We start from the raw sequence: 17,979 nt of genomic DNA, 5'->3' as shown, positions 1-17,979 counted from the left end.
ATAATTAAATCCAAAATTTTCCGCTCTCATTCCTTGTCCACCAAAAAATAGGTTTGACTTTATTCCTACGACTAATGTTTGGATTATGGTCTCGATTTTGATGTGAAAGTGTTTTTTAACTTTTGCAATAGATGTATGCGGGTGAGTAAATTCTCTCTCCTCCGTTTTTCTCTCTCTCCCTCTTTCTCTCTCTCTCTCTCTCTTATAATGATATTGTTTGCCCAAAAATATGTCAGAACTTCCCAGTGGGAAAATGGAGAATGCATTACATTGATAATGAATAATTTCTTGCATTATATGATTTACATTACAGAATTTGTCTAAAATATTCGAGAAAAGAATGCAATTTGAGCAAAAAATGATTATAACATTATTGTTATGGAATGCATTATATTATTCATCCCAATAGAAGCGAAATGGTAATTTCATTTGACGAAATCTGCAAACTGATTACCGTCTATATTCCAGAATCTATACATGATGGAATGTGTAGTTTCATAGTTTTTTTTCTTGTTTTTTTGTGTCCCGTTATTTTCGGGCGACTTCATGTCGCGTTATTGTTGAAATTTGTAAATTTGTTTAGTTTCGTTTCATTTGTGTGACAGTGAAGACGTAAGTTTATAAAATGTATTGAAAGCGACATTGGAGGCGTTTAATATTAAAAAATTGGGGAAGACTTACCTTCGTTTGTAAGTATTGAATAATATTAAAAAATGCTAATATAGTTATTAACGACAAATTCTTTTTTTCTAGATACCTATCATGGAAAGAATCTTGATTCCTTCTGGAGTTGTAAAAAACTTATGTAGAGTAGAAGAATTAATTATGAACTATAACTTTGAAGGAATAAAAGGAAAAATGGCTTTTAAGTCCTTTGAAAATATAAATAAGTTAATGTATGGTAAGTAAAATTGTTCAAATTTTCTACATTAAATACTTTTAGAATATATTATACATATTAATACATATGTTTTTTATTGCAGAGGTGTCAAAGAGGGAAGGATACGATGAGAAGGAATATAAGAAGGATGTTGAAAAAGGCATTCCATTTGATAAAATTAAGGCAGTTTAAGAAAACACATCTCGCCAAAAAACGTAGCGAGAAATAAGAATTTATTTAAACATAATCCAAAAATGAATTATATTTTATGTTTTTGTATGTATTCACAATGAGTTTGTTTGTTTATGTTTTTGTATTATAAGAATACGTACATATAAATATAAAATGCATATAAACTATGTTTATTATTAATAAATTATTTTATTATATTTCAAAGTAAAAGAACACAATTTTAATGTATTCTGGGGGAATGAATTATAAAACAAATGATAAAGTATTAATTATTTAATGCATTGAGATACATCAATTATATAATGCATACTTAAAAGATTGTCCAAAATGCATTATATAGATTGCATTATATTACGAATCGCTTAGACAAACAAAAGGAATGCATTATTTTCCTAGGACATGGACCGTGTTAACAATAATGAATTCTGGAATGTATAAATCATAGTGTTTATGCATTACCTCTTCGTTTACCATACCTTCCATTTTCCCACTGGGTTGATCTTCAAATATGCCACTTGAAACACCTACCTTCTCTCAGTGCATTCACTGCCTTTGCAATTTCGTTTTTTTCTGCTTAATCGCCATGTTATGCATAGTGTAAATGTTGTGTAGTTTTTTGTAATATGCAAATATTTTTAATCGATTCGTATGTCTACATGAACCCACTTCGCGTCAACCAGCCAACCAACCAGCCTGCCTGCCAGAACCTGCACAAGCACTTAACTAAACTATAATTTTTATTAATAAATTACGTTTTTGTTGTGTTGTTGCTGTTATTTTTGCATTTCCAATAGTCAGCCTTTTTGATATGAAAAAAAAATAATAAATTGTGTATGAAAACAAAAAAGAAAGAACATTAGCTCAATAACGTGATATGACATGCATTATCTATTCCTCGGCTTGGCTATGCGTAAATTCCGCTGAATATTACTCTGTTTGGATAAATTAAGAGGTTTTATCGATGGAAAACTAACTAATCTGTTTGAGATTTTCAAAGGGTCGAATAATATTTGATTTAATCTCTTATGGGTGTAACAAAAAATGTATACTTATTCGTCAATTCTCTCATTCCCTCTTTGGGCCTTTAATAGATCTTTTTATACCCTCCACCATATTATGGAGGGTATGTTAAGTTTGTCATTCCGTTTGTAACACCTCGAAATATATATATATAATTATATGTCCGATAGTCCGTCTATCTATCTGTGTGTGGAAATCACTCTAGCTTCCGAACGAAATTAAGTAGATTGATAAAATTTTACTCAAATGTCCGGGGTGAAATAAAAAAACTGCAACAAAGTCAAACGCCATAGTTTCTAAATTTTTTTATAAATAAAATAGTGTGAAATTTAAGAATAAGATTAGATTTGTTCGAATTGATAACCTTTGACACGAATTATGGCCTTCAAACGGCCAATGAAACCGTCACACGCCGCCCGAATGTTGCTCTGCGGTATTTTGACCCATTCCCGGCGAAGCGCTTGCTTGAGGTGATCGACACTTTGGTATTTTTAGTGCCAACCTTGCTTTCCAAAATACTCCAGACACAATAGTTCAACGGATTGGTATCCGAAATTTTTTGTGGCCACCTGGAACCTTATTTTGTAACCATTTTTGGGTGGCGCGTGCTGAGTCCTGTTGGAATGTTCAAGGTCTGCGGCCAAAAAGTTTGCGTGTCCAAGGCTTTAATACACCCTCCAAAATATTTTTGCGATAATATTCGTCATCTATTCTGATGCCACGGTCCATTAATACGAACGGAGAGCGATCTTTGGCTGTTATGACCATCAGTGAAATATTTCGATATGTTCAGCTCACCATCCATTTTTCGGCCCCTGCGACGCGTATTTCGATCAAGTCGCTTCCAGTGTTGCCGTTTGAAATTTTTATTTCAGCCCAATTTTTTTCTAAAAACCGCCCAAAATCGACTATATCCGCCCAAACTGTAAAAAGTTGAATAATTAATATGTAGTTTGTATTCAAGTAAATTTTATTGAAAATTTTACACCATACATAAAAAAGGTACTCAAGTTTTATTGCATTCAATGTATTAAATACATTAGAGAAAATAAAAATTTTATGTTATTGTACTTCAAGTTTTTTTATATATATATTATATATATATTTGAAAAAGTAACATAATACAAGAATTCAATGTACTAAATACATTAAAGTCATTATTCTTCAGGTTTTTATACCCTACAACGATATGTGTTGGGGGTATTATAACTTTGATTGGGCCAAAAAAGATGTAACACCTCGAAATATTGGTTTCCCACATAGGAAAGCATATATGGATCTTCCTATCTCGCCGAGCTGAGTCGATCTAGCTATGTATGTCCGTCCGTCCGACTGTCCATGTTAATTTGTAATCACTCTACAGGTCGCAATTATGGCCCGATCTTTACGAAATTTAGAATGTAGCTGGGGTCAGAATAGAACCCTATTTCTTTTGGAGATGATTGTATATTATTTAGGGGTTGAAATTGACTAAAAACTGAAAAATTTCCTGATTTTGCAGTTGCTCTACAGGTCACAATTATAGACCAATGGAAGCGAAATTTAGCATGGGGCTAGAGCTTTGGACTGGGGAAAAACCTTCCAATTTTGTCATCGGGTAATATTTAGTGGTTTAGTAGACCATAGCATTTGCGATAAATAAAAGTCAATTTTTCCATTAATCCGTGAATATTTTTACTGCCGGCGAAATCACAAATAGACGAAGCTGCCGATAGTAAAAATATCGGATATATATAGAGAAATATATACAATGTATATATATACAAATGTATATATATATACAATGTACAATGTATATATATAAAAAGGAAGGGGATGTCAGCTAGAATGTTTATATCTTCAGAATGGCTGGAGCGATTTTGACAAATTTTGTCAATTTAGAATTCCCCTGTGGCATTAAAGTATAAATACCAATAATGATGTTCAAATAGACTTTGTAGTATTTTGTGATTTTTTTTTTAATTTTTTCATATTTTTTATCGCATGCGATTTTTTCAAATTAACTTATACTATTGAAGTATTTGTTTTGTAAAATTTTTTCACTTTACAACACAGGTTCGATCCTCACGAAATTTTTCACAAAGGTAGGGTTAGGCTCAGAAGGGCTTAGCCTATTGTTTTCAAAGATGTCCGCAATATATTTAGGGGTTGAAATGGACCAGCAACTCAAAATGTTCCTGAATTTGCAGCCGTTATAAAGGTCCCAAATATAAACCTAAGGACACGAAATCTCGCATGAAGTTAGAGTTTAGGACAGCGATTAGAATGGACCACTACTTTTGTGTGAGAAAATACCAATATTACTTACAGGCGATACACAATAGGCCAACTTCTGGCTTTTTTATGCTGATTTCGTTGACGAATATAGCCAAATATCGTAGACAAACAAATCATATAGATGAGTCTAAATTTGGAGACACAGAGGGGTCTCTTGCTTTTGGATATGATTGCAAAATATTTAGGGGTTTAAATGAACCAAAAACAGAAAAAAATTCCCTGATCATACAATTGAAGCCAATCGACACGCCTGAGAAGATAGGTAAGCACAGAGCTTCTAACATATTGTAGTGTTGTAGGGTATCACATGGCCGGCCCCGCACGACTATAGCCTAATGTATTATATATATTATTAAAAAACTTAACAAAAATCTATAAAAAATAACGATTCATCTCAATAAAAAAATTAAATTACGTAAAAATAAACAATGAGAAATAAATTTATAGCCAATATGGAAAAAATCCGCCCAAAATCCGCCCAAACCACAAAATTTATCTTTTTTCCGCCCAAATTTGGACGGAAACGCCCAAAACGGCAACACTGGTCGCTTCTTTACTTTTCGAACCATTTCTCCTGATGTTGCTGTTTTCTTCCGTCCACATCCTTGACGTCGCTAACGAGCGATGGTACGAGACACAAAAGATTTATTCACATTTAAATGCTGGAGTGCTCTAACGATAGCCACTTGTGGTTTTCCACCCAAATACAAAGAAATCGCACTATCACGCTTGAATTCCATCACTAATAAATTCTCATTCTGGAAAATTCTCAGCAAAATGCTTTTATACGCTTGTAAACAATACAATGAGCTGTCACTGGAGTAATTTTACCAGCTGTCGGACAAGTGGCTTAGAAATGACAACAGTCTGAAGTTGGTTGCAGTTTTTTCATTTCACCCTGTAGATACTTTGTTATATCGGAAATTATTATTTCGATGAGTTACAAACGGAATTTTGAACTTAATATACCCTCCATACTATGTATTGTAGAGGGTATAAAAGTCAATCTGACTTCAAGGCCAGTAAAAACAACAAAAAACATAACACAGATCTCAAGCGAACCAGTAAGCGCTCCACAAAAATGGTCTTCATGTCAGATCCCACACAAGAAGTCATATATATCAAAAGTGAACCAAGGGAAGCGGTTGAATTTTGTTGAAAGATGCAAATGAGTCTAACTTTTTGGGAAAATATATTATACACCGAAGAGAGTAAATTCGCTTAAAAAACCACCGAAAAATGGCGTACAAAGGGAGAAGCCTTTCATGAAAAGTGTACTACAAACTCAAATAACATGGTGGAGGTTAAGTTATGATCTTGGGAAAGCAGCAGACGACAATTTCGACCTTTTGTGGGGAAGGTACCAAAAGAAGTGGACCGATATTGTCCATCTTAACACCAGACCTTGGGTTTATATAAATATTGGGAAGTGTTAAATTTGAAGGCAATCGGACTATTACATCACATTTTATGAGAGTTGTAATTCTTCAGAATTTTGACCATTTGTGGTGGAAGTGCTTGATGGAGCGGACAAATATTCTCCATTCTCACACCTAGGTCGATAAAATTGTGAGTGATGTAGGTCCCAATATAACGTTACCTCCCAATATTCGGTATTTTGATGATTTAAGCGACATTATTAACCGGAAATGTTTCAAATTTGGTATTTAAAATTCGTAACGGATGCTATAGCCTATGATAGAAAATTGTCTGTGCAGGTCCACGTTTTTATTTAGCACCCATATAATTGTGCCTCCCCATATTCCGTATTTTGATGATTTTAGTTACATTATCCACCTAATTTTTTATGTTTCGCATTTGAATATTCTAATGGCTTATGACAAAAGTTGCCTATGCAGGTGAACGTCGTCGTTTAGACCTTAATATAACTGCTACATTAGTTATTTTTAAGATTTTAACAGAAATTAAACGGATTTTATTATTATTATTATTTTTTTTTTTTTTTTTTGAGAATTTCCAAATTCGTTCCAAATGGTGAAGGGTATTCCAAGTTCGGCCCGGCCTTATAGTTTTTTTACTTGTTAGTAACATGCGACAGACGATCTTCAAATATGGTTGTTATGTTGTCACTGCTTCTTATGTTAATATATACCAGATAAATTGATCTGCAAAATTATTTGCTTATCCAATGGTTGTTTTTGTTCTTCTCCCTGGGTTGGTTAGAGCCACACATCCAATCTTGTCAGTACTCAAATCAAAAAAGGAAAGATTTTCTTGCCATTTTTATACCCTACAACACTATGTGTTGGGGGTATTATAAGTTTGATTGGCCCAAAAATTATGTAACACCTCGAAATATTGGTTTCCCATATAGGAAAGTATATATAGATCTTCCTAGCTCGCCGAGCTGAGTCGATCTAGCTATGTATGTCCGTCCGTCCGTCTGTCCGTCTGTCCATGTTAATTTGTAATCACTCTACAGGTCGCAATTATGGCCCGATCTTCACGAAATTTAGAATGGAGGTGGGTCTGGGGTCAGAATAGAACCCTATTTCTTTTGGAGATGATCGCCAAATGTTTAGGGGTTGAAATGGACCAAATACTGAAAAAATGTCGGATTTTGCAGTAGCTATACACGTCGCAATTATAGACCAATCGACGCGGAATTTCGCATGTAGCTAGAGTTTAGGGCGGGGAAGAGGCCTACCAATTTGGGTGGTCATCGGATAATATTTAGCGGGTAAAATAGACCACATCTTTTGTGCCGAAAAAATTCAAAATTTTTCATTAAACCGCAAATATTTTAAATCCCGGCGAAATCATAAAGCCATGACAAGGTTACTTCTGATCTTTACATTGATGTTAACATCCAACAAAACGGATATATATCAAAATATGTGCGATATATAAGTCTATCAAAGAAGATATGCTTGAAAGATCTCTTATATGTCGAGAACGGCTGAACTGATTTCGACAGTTCTCATTAATTCAGAATGGCCTCTTGGCAGGAAAGAAAAAACGTCTAAAAAAATCGCATAAAAATATCTCTCTAAAGATGAAAATGTTGATTTTGTAAAATTTTCTCATATTTTTTCAATTTTGTCATATTTTTGGCATATTTTCATTTCGAATTAAACGTTTGATAATATTTCTACAGCTAACAAAACTAAGTAGTTAGGATATCAGGATATCATATACAGATCGCATTTATGGCCCGATCCTTACGAAATTTTGCATGGGGATAAGATGAGGGTCAGAATAGATGCCTACTATTTTTGGAGATGATCGCCATATATTTAGGGGTTGAAATGGACCAAAAAACTGCAAAATTGTCTGCAGGTCGTAATTATCGCCCGATTCTCACGCACATTTGAATGGGGGTTACCGGACATTACATAAGCCAAGCAGTTTTGGATGACCATCCAAAAATATTCAATGTGTGAAATAGTTTGCCAACTTTTGTAGACAAAATACGAAAATGTCCATTCCAGTGACTTTTTGGACACAAATACTGGAAAGACGCACTTCTGACTATTTCGTTAAAGCTGATTTCGTTGAAGAATATAGTCAAATGTCTGTATCTCATGTAGATGCGTTTCAGTCAAAAACCAATAATAAATGTTAATATTTTGCCACTTCTGAGAGATTATAGGTCTTTGGGAAATATTGCTTCCAGATCTAGGAAGACCATTTAAGTGCAACATCTACCAATAAATTGGAAATGAGCAAATTAGTTTAAGTTGCTATTATTCGAAAATTAGAGAACGAAACCCGATGGTTTTCTTTTATTATTTGTCACAATATGTTGTGGAATTCTTTCGAGTATCTTGCCTATATAAACTGTATGGTTTATTATAGTGTTATAGGGTATTCAACGGTCGGCCCCGCTCGACTGTAGCCTTTGCTTACTTGTTTAGATTCATTTTCTTTTATTTCCCAACTTTGGTGACATTAAGGTTTAACGATCAGCTGATTTTCTAAGAATGTTTGGCAATATTCTTCTTATTATTATTACCATATATACTTTTGTGGTTAACCCTTTAAGATCCGAACCCCACACACTTGATGCAGGTTTCGACACAAGGAGTATACATAAATGCTAGGGGTATATAACTGACACTATCTAACCCGTTCATCACAATTCCCACTTTCCACAACTGAAAGTTGGCCATGCCCCCTTGCCTGTTACCCCTTTAACTCCACCGGTATTCCGTATTCAAAAATATTTCATTTCTCTCCACATAATCCATTATTCACAGTAGAAAATGAAAAACAGAATGTTATTAACTCTGATGACGTTCGGTTTAGTAAGTCAGTCGACTGCCTGCCTCCCTGGCTGGCTGACTGATGTATTTATTAATTGTCCGGACTTTGGTAATTAACAGCGAGATTTTTGCTTTTGGACCAAACGATGAAATGGAAAAAAATCCCCCACCACCCGGACACATTCTCCTCCCAATAATAGCTAAGTAAAATTGACGACCCCGGCTTATGGCCATAACAGTTGAAACAACAGTTTAACCTGTTCTCCACACTTTTTTTCCATCGAGACTTGACTTTAGTTAATAATGAAAACTATAAAATTTAAAAATAGAAAATCTTGGCATATATGATGCGATTGGATTTCCCCCACTCCCGACTCTGCCCCTTCCCATAATTTCATTCACATGTTTGGATTTCATTTCAAGCCTTCGTTGAATTATAATTTGAAAAAAAAAAAGAAGAGCTAGAGATTAGATTTTCTGCCACATTAAATTAACAGACCTGTACCCCTACCCCCTCTTTTTTTTAAAGTGAACCCATGTGGTTGTTGTAATTTGGCGTGCGGCTAGGCAGCTGACCATTGATTATTTTTAACAACAACAGCAAAAGGTTTAATTTTACTTAGCCACAGGTTTTTTGTTGTTGTTTTAGCCGATGCTCTGTGTGTGTTGAATGTGTGATGATGTATTTGCCCTTAGCCCGCAACTTAGATAAACCCAAGTCCAGACCTGAGTATGAGTCGGAGTTGCGGTGTCTCTTCGCCGCTGCCTCCTTTTGGCCTAACTTGGCTTATTATGAAGTTTTTAACTTAAGTGGTCAATTAACATTTGCATGACTGAAACTGAATTGGAAATTAGTGTTTAACTAATTTTAACTTTTGCTGCCATTGTTGGTTGGTGTTGTTGCTGTGGATGTTTTGTGTTCTAGCCTGTTATGGTACCTGTTGGTCTTACAGGTATTTGGGTGTGCGCTTTGGAGTGATTGAAATTGTTTTTTGATTTTTAAGCTTTCATTTTTTTAATTTTTATAGTCTGAATTTACATTGGGCAAGTTTTCTGGCGGCAAATCTTTGTTTGTAGGAGTGAGGGGTAGGGGCAATAAAAATTACAAAAATTGCTCGTACTGGCAGTTTTTTGGCAATTCCTATTGCGTTTTATATGTTTATACAAAAATATGATTAAAACAAGTAAGCAAAGGCTACAGTCGAGCGGGGCCGACCGTTGAATACCCTACAACACTATAATACAGTTTATGTAGGCGAGATACTCGAAAGAATTCCACAAGATATTGTGACAAATAATAAAAGAAAACCATCAGGTTTCGTTCTCTAATTTTCGATTAATTGCAACTTAAACGAATTTGCTCATTTCCAATTTATTGGTAGATGTTGCACTTAAATGGTCTTCCTAGATCTGGAACCAATATTTCCCAAAGACCTATAATCTCTCAGAAGTGGCAAAAGATTAACATTTATTATTGGTTTTTGACAGAAACGCATCTATATGAGATACAGACATTTGACTATATTCTTCAACGAAATCAGCGTTAACGAAATAGTCAGAAGTGCGTCCTTCCTGTAATTGTGAATTCTCCAAAAAGTCACTGGAATGGACATTTTCGTATTTAGTCTACAAAAATTGGCAAACTATTTCACACATTGAGTATTTTTGGATGGCCATCCGAAACTGCTTGGATTTTGCAATGTGCGGTAACTCCCATTCAAATGTGGGTGCGGATCGGGCGATAATTATGACCAGCCGACAATTTTGCAGTTTTTTGGTCCATTTCAACCCCTAAATATATGGCGATCATCTCCAAAAAGAGTAGGCTTCTATTCTGACCCTCATCTTATCCCCATGCAAAATTTCGTGAGGATCGGGTCATAAATGCGATCTGTATATGATATCCTGATATCCTAACTACTTAGTTTTGTTAGCTGCAGAAATATTACCAAATGTTTAATTCAAAATGAAACTATGCCAAAATTATGACAAAATTGAAAAAATATGAGAAAATTTTACAAAATCAATATTTTCATCTTTAGAGAGATATTTTTATGCGATTTTTAGACGTTTTTTTTCTTTCCTGCCAAGAGGCCATTCTGAATTAACAAGAACTGTCGAAATCAGTTCAGCCGTTCTCGACATATAAGAGATCTTTCAAGCATATCTTCTTTGATAGACATATATATCGCACATATTTTGCTGTATATCGATTTGTTCGATGTTAACATCAATGTAAAGATCAGAAGTAACCTTGTCATGGCTTTGTGATTTCGCCGGGATTTAAAATATTCGCGGTTTAATGAAAAATTTTGCATTTTTTCAACAAAAAATATATGGTCTATTTTACCCGCTAAATATTATCCGATGACCACCCAAATTGGTAGGCTTCTTCCCCGCCCTAAACTCTAGCTACATGCGAAATTCCGCGTCGATTGGTCTATAATTTCGACGTGTATAGCTACTGCAAAAAACATTTTTTCAGTATTTGGTCCATTTCAACCCCTAAATATTCGGGCCATAATTGCGACCTGTAGCGTGATTACAAATTAACATGGACAGACGGACATACATAGCTAGATTGACTCAGCTCGGCGAGCTAGGAAAATCCATATATACTTTCCTATATGGGAAACCAATATTTCGAGGTGTTACATAAATTCTGGCCCAATCAAACTTATAATACCCCCAACACATAGTGTTGTAGGGTATAAACAAGTTAAAAAGTATCAGCCGGTTTTGCCGACAGATGTATACCCTTAGCCAATGTTCGATTATTTAAATATTTTTTGACTTCTGTTATAATTATTCTAATTGTTGACCCTCTATGGAGTAAAAAATGAATATGATATAAATATTGCGACGTGTCAGGTTTGGACTACATTGGTTACTTTATGTGAGATATATGATCAAATTTAGAAAATTTTAAAAAGGGCGTGAGGTATAGTCGGCCAAAGTATTCTATCTAATACACAGATAAAAATATTGATATGGGCAAAAATTACATGAAAATCAATCATTTATATCCAATTTTATACGAAATCATAAATTCCGTATTCATCGCAGGTTGACAGATTCAGATATAGCATATATAGTATAGCCCCCATATAACCGTTCCTCCCTATTTTCGGTATTTTGATGATTTAAGCGATATTCTTCACCGGAATTGTTTCAAATTTGGTATTTTAAGTTCGTAATGGATACTACAGCCTATGACAGAAAATTGTCCGTCCAGGTGCACGTTTTGGTATAGCCCCATATAATACTACCTCCTTATATTCGTTCAAGTTTCTCATTTGAATATTGTAATGGCTTCTGACAAAAGTTGCCTATGCAGGTCCACGTCGTCGTATAGACCCTAATATAATGGTTCAATTTTTTTTTTTTTTTTTTTGAAAATTGACAAATTCGTTCCAATTGGTGGAGGGTATTCAAAGTTCGATCCGGCCGAACTTACAGCTTTTTTAATTGTTTTTTTTTTTTTCAAACTCTTGAGCCCTATGTGGGGGAGGTTCAGAAGAAATGGTCCAATTGTTACCATATTTAGATGTACCAAGTCTGGATGGAATTGGATATTAATTTCGCGTTTTATGTGCTTCCCCTTGTCGTGGAGGTACCAGAAGGAGTGGACATCTTCACAGCAAATCTTGAGTTAGTAGAAATAATAGGATGTGTGAAATATGAAGAGAACGGGATGCTAATTTCGGATTTTATAATCGTTTTTGTTATTCAAAATGTTGACCATTTGTGGGACCAGAAGGAATGGTCCGATCTCCACCACCTTTATAATAGTTCTTGTGTTTATGGAAATATTGAGATGTGTCAAGTCTGAATGGAATCGGATGTTAATTTCGTTTTTATAAGCTTCATGGATATTTAAAACATTGACCCTTTGTGGGGGTGGTTCCAGAAGGAGTGGGTCGAAATATCTTCACATCTTCACAGCAGACATTGGGTTTATAAAAATATTGTGATGTGTGTAATTTGAAGAGAATCGGACTCTTGCATCACGTTTTATAAGAGTTATAATTTTGCAAAATTTTGACACTTTGTGGGGGAGGTACTAGCACTGATGCAAATATTAAGATATGTAAAGTTGCAGCGAAATCGGATTTTCCTTTCTCTTTCTGTGGAGTAAACTATTTTCTTTGAAAAGTTCTTTCTTTTGTGGGGGATGTTCCACAAGGAGTGTACCGAGTTTGATAATAATATTACGACCAAGTTTGGACCAAATCGGATCCTCCCTTCGAGAGTTATCGTTCGTACCGGCCAGCCAGACAGACAGACGGACATCGCTAGATCGACTCCAAATGTCCTGAAACGGATTTGGTACAAAGATAAATAGGGTATAAATAGGCTATCATATGATACTCCTATATACCCGCCATATGGCTGAGGGTATAATGACAGAAAAGGTTTTTCTAGTTTTTAATACCCATGCAAACCGAAAAGTATGCAATAAGTAACGTTTGCATTCCGATTTCAAAAACTAAACTCGAAATCAAAAATATATTCTACGCGAATCGCATCGGCAAGACTTTCCAAAGAACAGCCCTTGTAAACCATCATCCACACCAAATATGCCTGATGAATTTTTCTAAGATGTGTTTTATATCTGCAGGACTTTTGGTATTGAAAATGGGCTATATCACAATTAAAAGTCGAATTTGCTGTAAATTCGGAGTAAATATGAAACGTCCCTGCAGAAAACTGTACATATGGGTCCAAGTTTGCCATATATTCGGTATTTAGTTGATATGTGTCACATGTTTCACCAGAATTGTTTCAAATTTCGTATTTGGAGTTTGTATTGGGTTCTACCTCCTATGACAGAAAATTGACTACACAGGTCCACATCTTCGTATAGCTCCCATATGTAACTTTACCCTCTTATATTCGGTATTTTGATGATTTTAGACATATTTTTCAACGGAATTTTCTCAAATTTTGTATCTGCCCTCACTGGCAGATTATTGGTTAAAGAAATCCATTTTTATACCCTCCACCATGGGTAGGAGGGTATATTAACTTTGTCATTCCGTTTGTAACACCTCTAAATATTCGTCGTAGACCCCATAAAGTACATATATTCATAATCAGCATAAAATTCTAAGACGATTTAGCGATGTCCGTCTGTCTGTCTGTCCGTCTGTCTGTCTGTCTGTCCGTCTGTCTGTCTGTCTGTTGAAATCACGATAGAGCCCACATTATTTGACGTAGACCTTTGAAATTTGGCACAAGTGTGTGTATTGTCCCTAGGATGGTTGGTATTGAAAATGAGATATATCGGTCTACGTTCTGGTATAGTCCCCATATAACGGTACCTCCCGATATTCGGTATTTTGATGATTTATGCCACATTTTTTCACGGATTTATCTGAAAATTGGTATTTGTAGGTCATGACGGGTCCCTGAGCGTGTGGCAAAACATTGCATGTATAGGTCCACGTTTTGGTATAGCCCCCATATAACGGTACCTACCGATATTCGGTATTTTGCTGATTTATGCCACATTTTTTCACGGATTTGTCTGAAAATTGGTATTTGTAGGTCACAACGGGTCCCTGAGCGTGTGGCAAAACATTGCATGTATAGGTCCACGTTCTGGTATAGTCCCCATATAACGGTACCTCCCGATATTCGGTATTTTGATGATTTATGCCACATTTTTTCACTGATTTGTGTAAAAGTTGGTATTTGTGGGTCATAATGGGTCCTAGTTCGTGTGGCGAAACATTGTAATTATAGGTGCACGTGTTGGTGTAGCCCCTATATAACGGTACCTTCCGATATTCGGCATTTTAATGTTTTTTGCCACATTTCTTTTACCCTAGGGTGGAGGGTATTAAAAGTTTGGCCCGGCCGAACTTAATGTTTTTTTACTTGTTTCTTATAACCCCATATAATTCTGACTTACTTTATCATCATAACTATCTGATATATACAGCTTTTCTCCTAGCTGCTAACTAGCGACTTGATCGAAACCCGCGTCGCAGTGGCTGAAAAATGGCTCTTGAACTGAACATACTGCAATATTCCATTCGGCAAATATTGAAAAATGAGTGCAAGAACTTACACCGCCACAGAAAGTAAATAGACTCAACAGAGCTAAAGAGTTGCTTCGCTTGGCAGAAAGTAGCGAACTACCGAATTTGGTTTTCTACGATGAGAAAACATTCCTTGTCCAAAAGTTTGTAAACAAACAAAATTATCGTGTTTACTTACCAAAGAGGTCATCTGAAAATGTGCACCTTCGGTTGGCCACCAGAACTCAAGCGCCGGCCATGGTGATGGTGTGGGCCGCCATAACAGCCGATGGTCGCTCTCCGCTCATGCTCGTATTAATCGACCGTGGCATCAGAATAAATGCCAAATATTATCGCAAAAATATTCCGGAGGGTGTATTAAAGTCTTGGGCACGCAAACATCTTGGCCGCAGACCTTAAACATTCCAACAGGACTCAGCACGCGCCACCCAAGAATGGTTACAAAATAAGGTTTCTCTCTTCATTTTCAGCGCACAATGGGCACCAAAATCTCCGGATACCAATCTGTTGGACTATTGAGTCTGAAGTATTTTGAAAAGCAAGGTTGGCACTAAAAAGTACCAAAGTGTCGATCACCTCAAGCAAGCGCTTAGCCGGGAATTGACCAAAATACCGCAGAGCAACATTCGAGCAGCGTGTGACGCTTTCATTGGCCGTTTGAAGGCCATTATTCGAGCCAAAGGTGACCAATTCGAACAAATCTAAACTTTTTCTAAAATATGATGCTATTTCTGACATTTTTTGCTTTCATTCAATAAAATTTAAAACAAAAATGTAAAAATTATGGTGTTTGACTTTGTTGCGGTTTTTTTTATCTCACCCTGTAAGTACGAATTTCCAAAAATTCCTACATTTCTCAGTTCTAAAACGCAATAGTAATATTTTTTCTAAATTTCAGAATTCCAGCTCTATCGGTTCACCCAAACGGTAATTGTACCAAATTTTCACCATTTAGTACTTTTCGTGCACATAAGTACAAATTTCGAAAACTTTCTCTATATACCAACCCTACACTCCACCAGTAATGTTGATTTCAAATTTCAGAATTCCAGCTCCATCCGTCCCTCCAAATTTAAATTGTACTAAATTTAGTACCGTTTAATTCTTTTCGTAAACATGAGTACACACTTCAAAAACTTCCTCCTTACATCGACTCTACTCCTCAATCTTGGTTCCCATTCCATGAAACGCAGTGGTACCAAATACAGTACATTTTAGTACTTTTCGTACACATAGAGTACGAATTTCCAAAAACCCTTTGGTATATCTATCATACACTCTATCATTGACCCTCATTCCAAATTTAAGAGTTCTAACTCTACTGCATCCTGAAATACAAAGGGTATTATATTTAGTACCTTTTAATACTGTTCTTGTCGTTCTAGTACGAATTTCTGGCCCCTTCGGACCATGAGTGAATTCACCAAAATTTCAAGATTCTAGCTTCAGGCGCTTCGTCTGGGCGTTGAAGAATCGCTAAGTCAGTCAGTCAAATAGAAGATCAGAAGTAGAATAGGCACTTTTCGATATCAGAGAATACTAAAAACAATAACAACATTTGAGAGGGAGCTATGGTGGGTGAGAGTGGGAGAAATTTGGAGTATGGCAGAGTTGTGATTATATCGAAAGAGAACAAGTAAATAAGCTGTAAGTTCGGCCCACCATTTGGTACAAAATTTGGCAATTTTCAAAAAATAAAATCCGTTAAAAATTCTGTTAATATCTTAAGAATTCCGAATGCTTATACGACGACGTGGGCCTGCATAGGCAAGTTTTGTCATAAGTTATTACAATATTTAAATGCGAAACTTGAAGAAAAATCTGTTTATAATGTAGCTAAAATCATTAAAATACCGTATATGGGGGGTACCGTTATATGGGGGTTATACGAAGACGTGGACCTGCACAGACAATTTTCTGGCATGGGCTGAAGTATCCATTACGACCTTCACATGCCGTATTTGAAACAATCCCGGTAAATAATGTCGCTAAAATCATCAACATACCAAATATCGGGGGGTACGGTATATGGGGGCTATATGAAGACTTGGACCTATATTGCCCATTTTCTGTTTTATGCTGCAGTATCTATTACGAACTTCAAATACCAAATTTGGAACGATTTCGCTAAATAATGTCGCTAAAATCATCAAAATACCGAATATCGGGGGCTACCGTTATATGGGGGCTATATGAGGACGTGGACCTACATGGCTCATTTTTTGACTTAGGATTACGAATCCATTTCGAACTTCAAATACCAAATTTGGAACGATTCCGTTAAATAATGTCGCTAAAATCATCAAAATACCGAATATCGGTAGGTACCATTATATAGGGGCTATATGATTTCTTGGACCTACATGGCCCATTTACGAACTTAACCTGCCTACTGGCAAAATATACATGTTTGCAAAATTTTAGCCTTCTATCTCTATTTGTTCGAAAGATAGCGTGATTACAACAGACAGACAGACGGACATGGCTAAATCGTCTTAGAATTTTACTCTGATCAAGAATATATATACTTTGTTGGGTCTGACATGAGTATTTCAAGGAGTTACAAACGGAATGACAAAATTAATATACCCTCCATAGTATGGTGGAGGGTATAAAAAGAGAGAATTAAAAATTCAATTCAAATGAAGCAACATTGACAGAGAAAGGAACTACTATACGGTTAAATGTACATGTAGTCATTTGAGCAAGATTTGTCACCCCATCAGCGCAACACCCTTCCATCGACACGTTGTGCCTATGAATTAAGTTAAAAGTTTCACGTGTGTGCGCGTGTCTCTATTGCTATTGACTTGTCTCGTATCTCAAAACTTGATACGTTTTAAAGTTTTCGAAGCAAGGCGTTGTTGTTGGTGTTGTGCTCGTGTTGTTGTTGCTTACTTTGAGATTTTGTTTGAAATCCATATTCATACATAATTTGTTTGGTTATTAACCCCTTTTTTCACATTATTGAAGTTTTTCTTTCGCAGATGTCGGGAAAGAAAAATGAGTGCACGAAACGACGAGCGGGATCTTAAAAAGTTGCTACTTTTAAATACATAGCTTAAAGGTGGAGATGTAACATGAGCAGGCGAGCAAGCAAGTTTTTAATCGATCTTAGTTGGTCAGGCCAGTGGGGTGGAAATAATGCGTGCCACAGAACGAAATGCAGATGCCAAGTTTAGCTGTGTGAAGAAATGGCAGTGGATCGATATTTGTAACTGTAACAAGATTTCAAAAAGATTCAAAAAGAAATGCCGTTTTCAATTCTGACATCTACGAGTTTTTAGAAGTTTTAAATGACTTAAGAAGGAAACAATTTTATATGTTCATCAATGAG

At 35.7% G+C, this 17,979-nt stretch overlaps 1 long non-coding RNA gene across 1 annotated transcript; it reads left to right on the top strand.

Annotated features, from left to right (window-relative positions):
- The first annotated feature begins 247 nt into the window (after positions 1 to 247).
- LOC131803554 (uncharacterized) lies at positions 248 to 1,012 on the top strand. Its single transcript, XR_009342645.1, has 3 exons — positions 248 to 689; positions 754 to 901; positions 984 to 1,012. It is a non-coding gene; the product is annotated as an uncharacterized LOC131803554 (long non-coding RNA).
- Positions 1,013 to 17,979: the final 16,967 nt, after the last annotated feature.

This window comes from Musca domestica, unplaced genomic scaffold, assembly GCF_030504385.1.
Source record: "Musca domestica strain aabys unplaced genomic scaffold, Musca_domestica.polishedcontigs.V.1.1 31, whole genome shotgun sequence".
Classification (NCBI taxonomy): domain Eukaryota; kingdom Metazoa; phylum Arthropoda; class Insecta; order Diptera; family Muscidae; genus Musca; species Musca domestica.
Note: the sequence above shows the minus strand (reverse complement) of the source record. Positions and strands in the feature narration are given on the sequence as shown.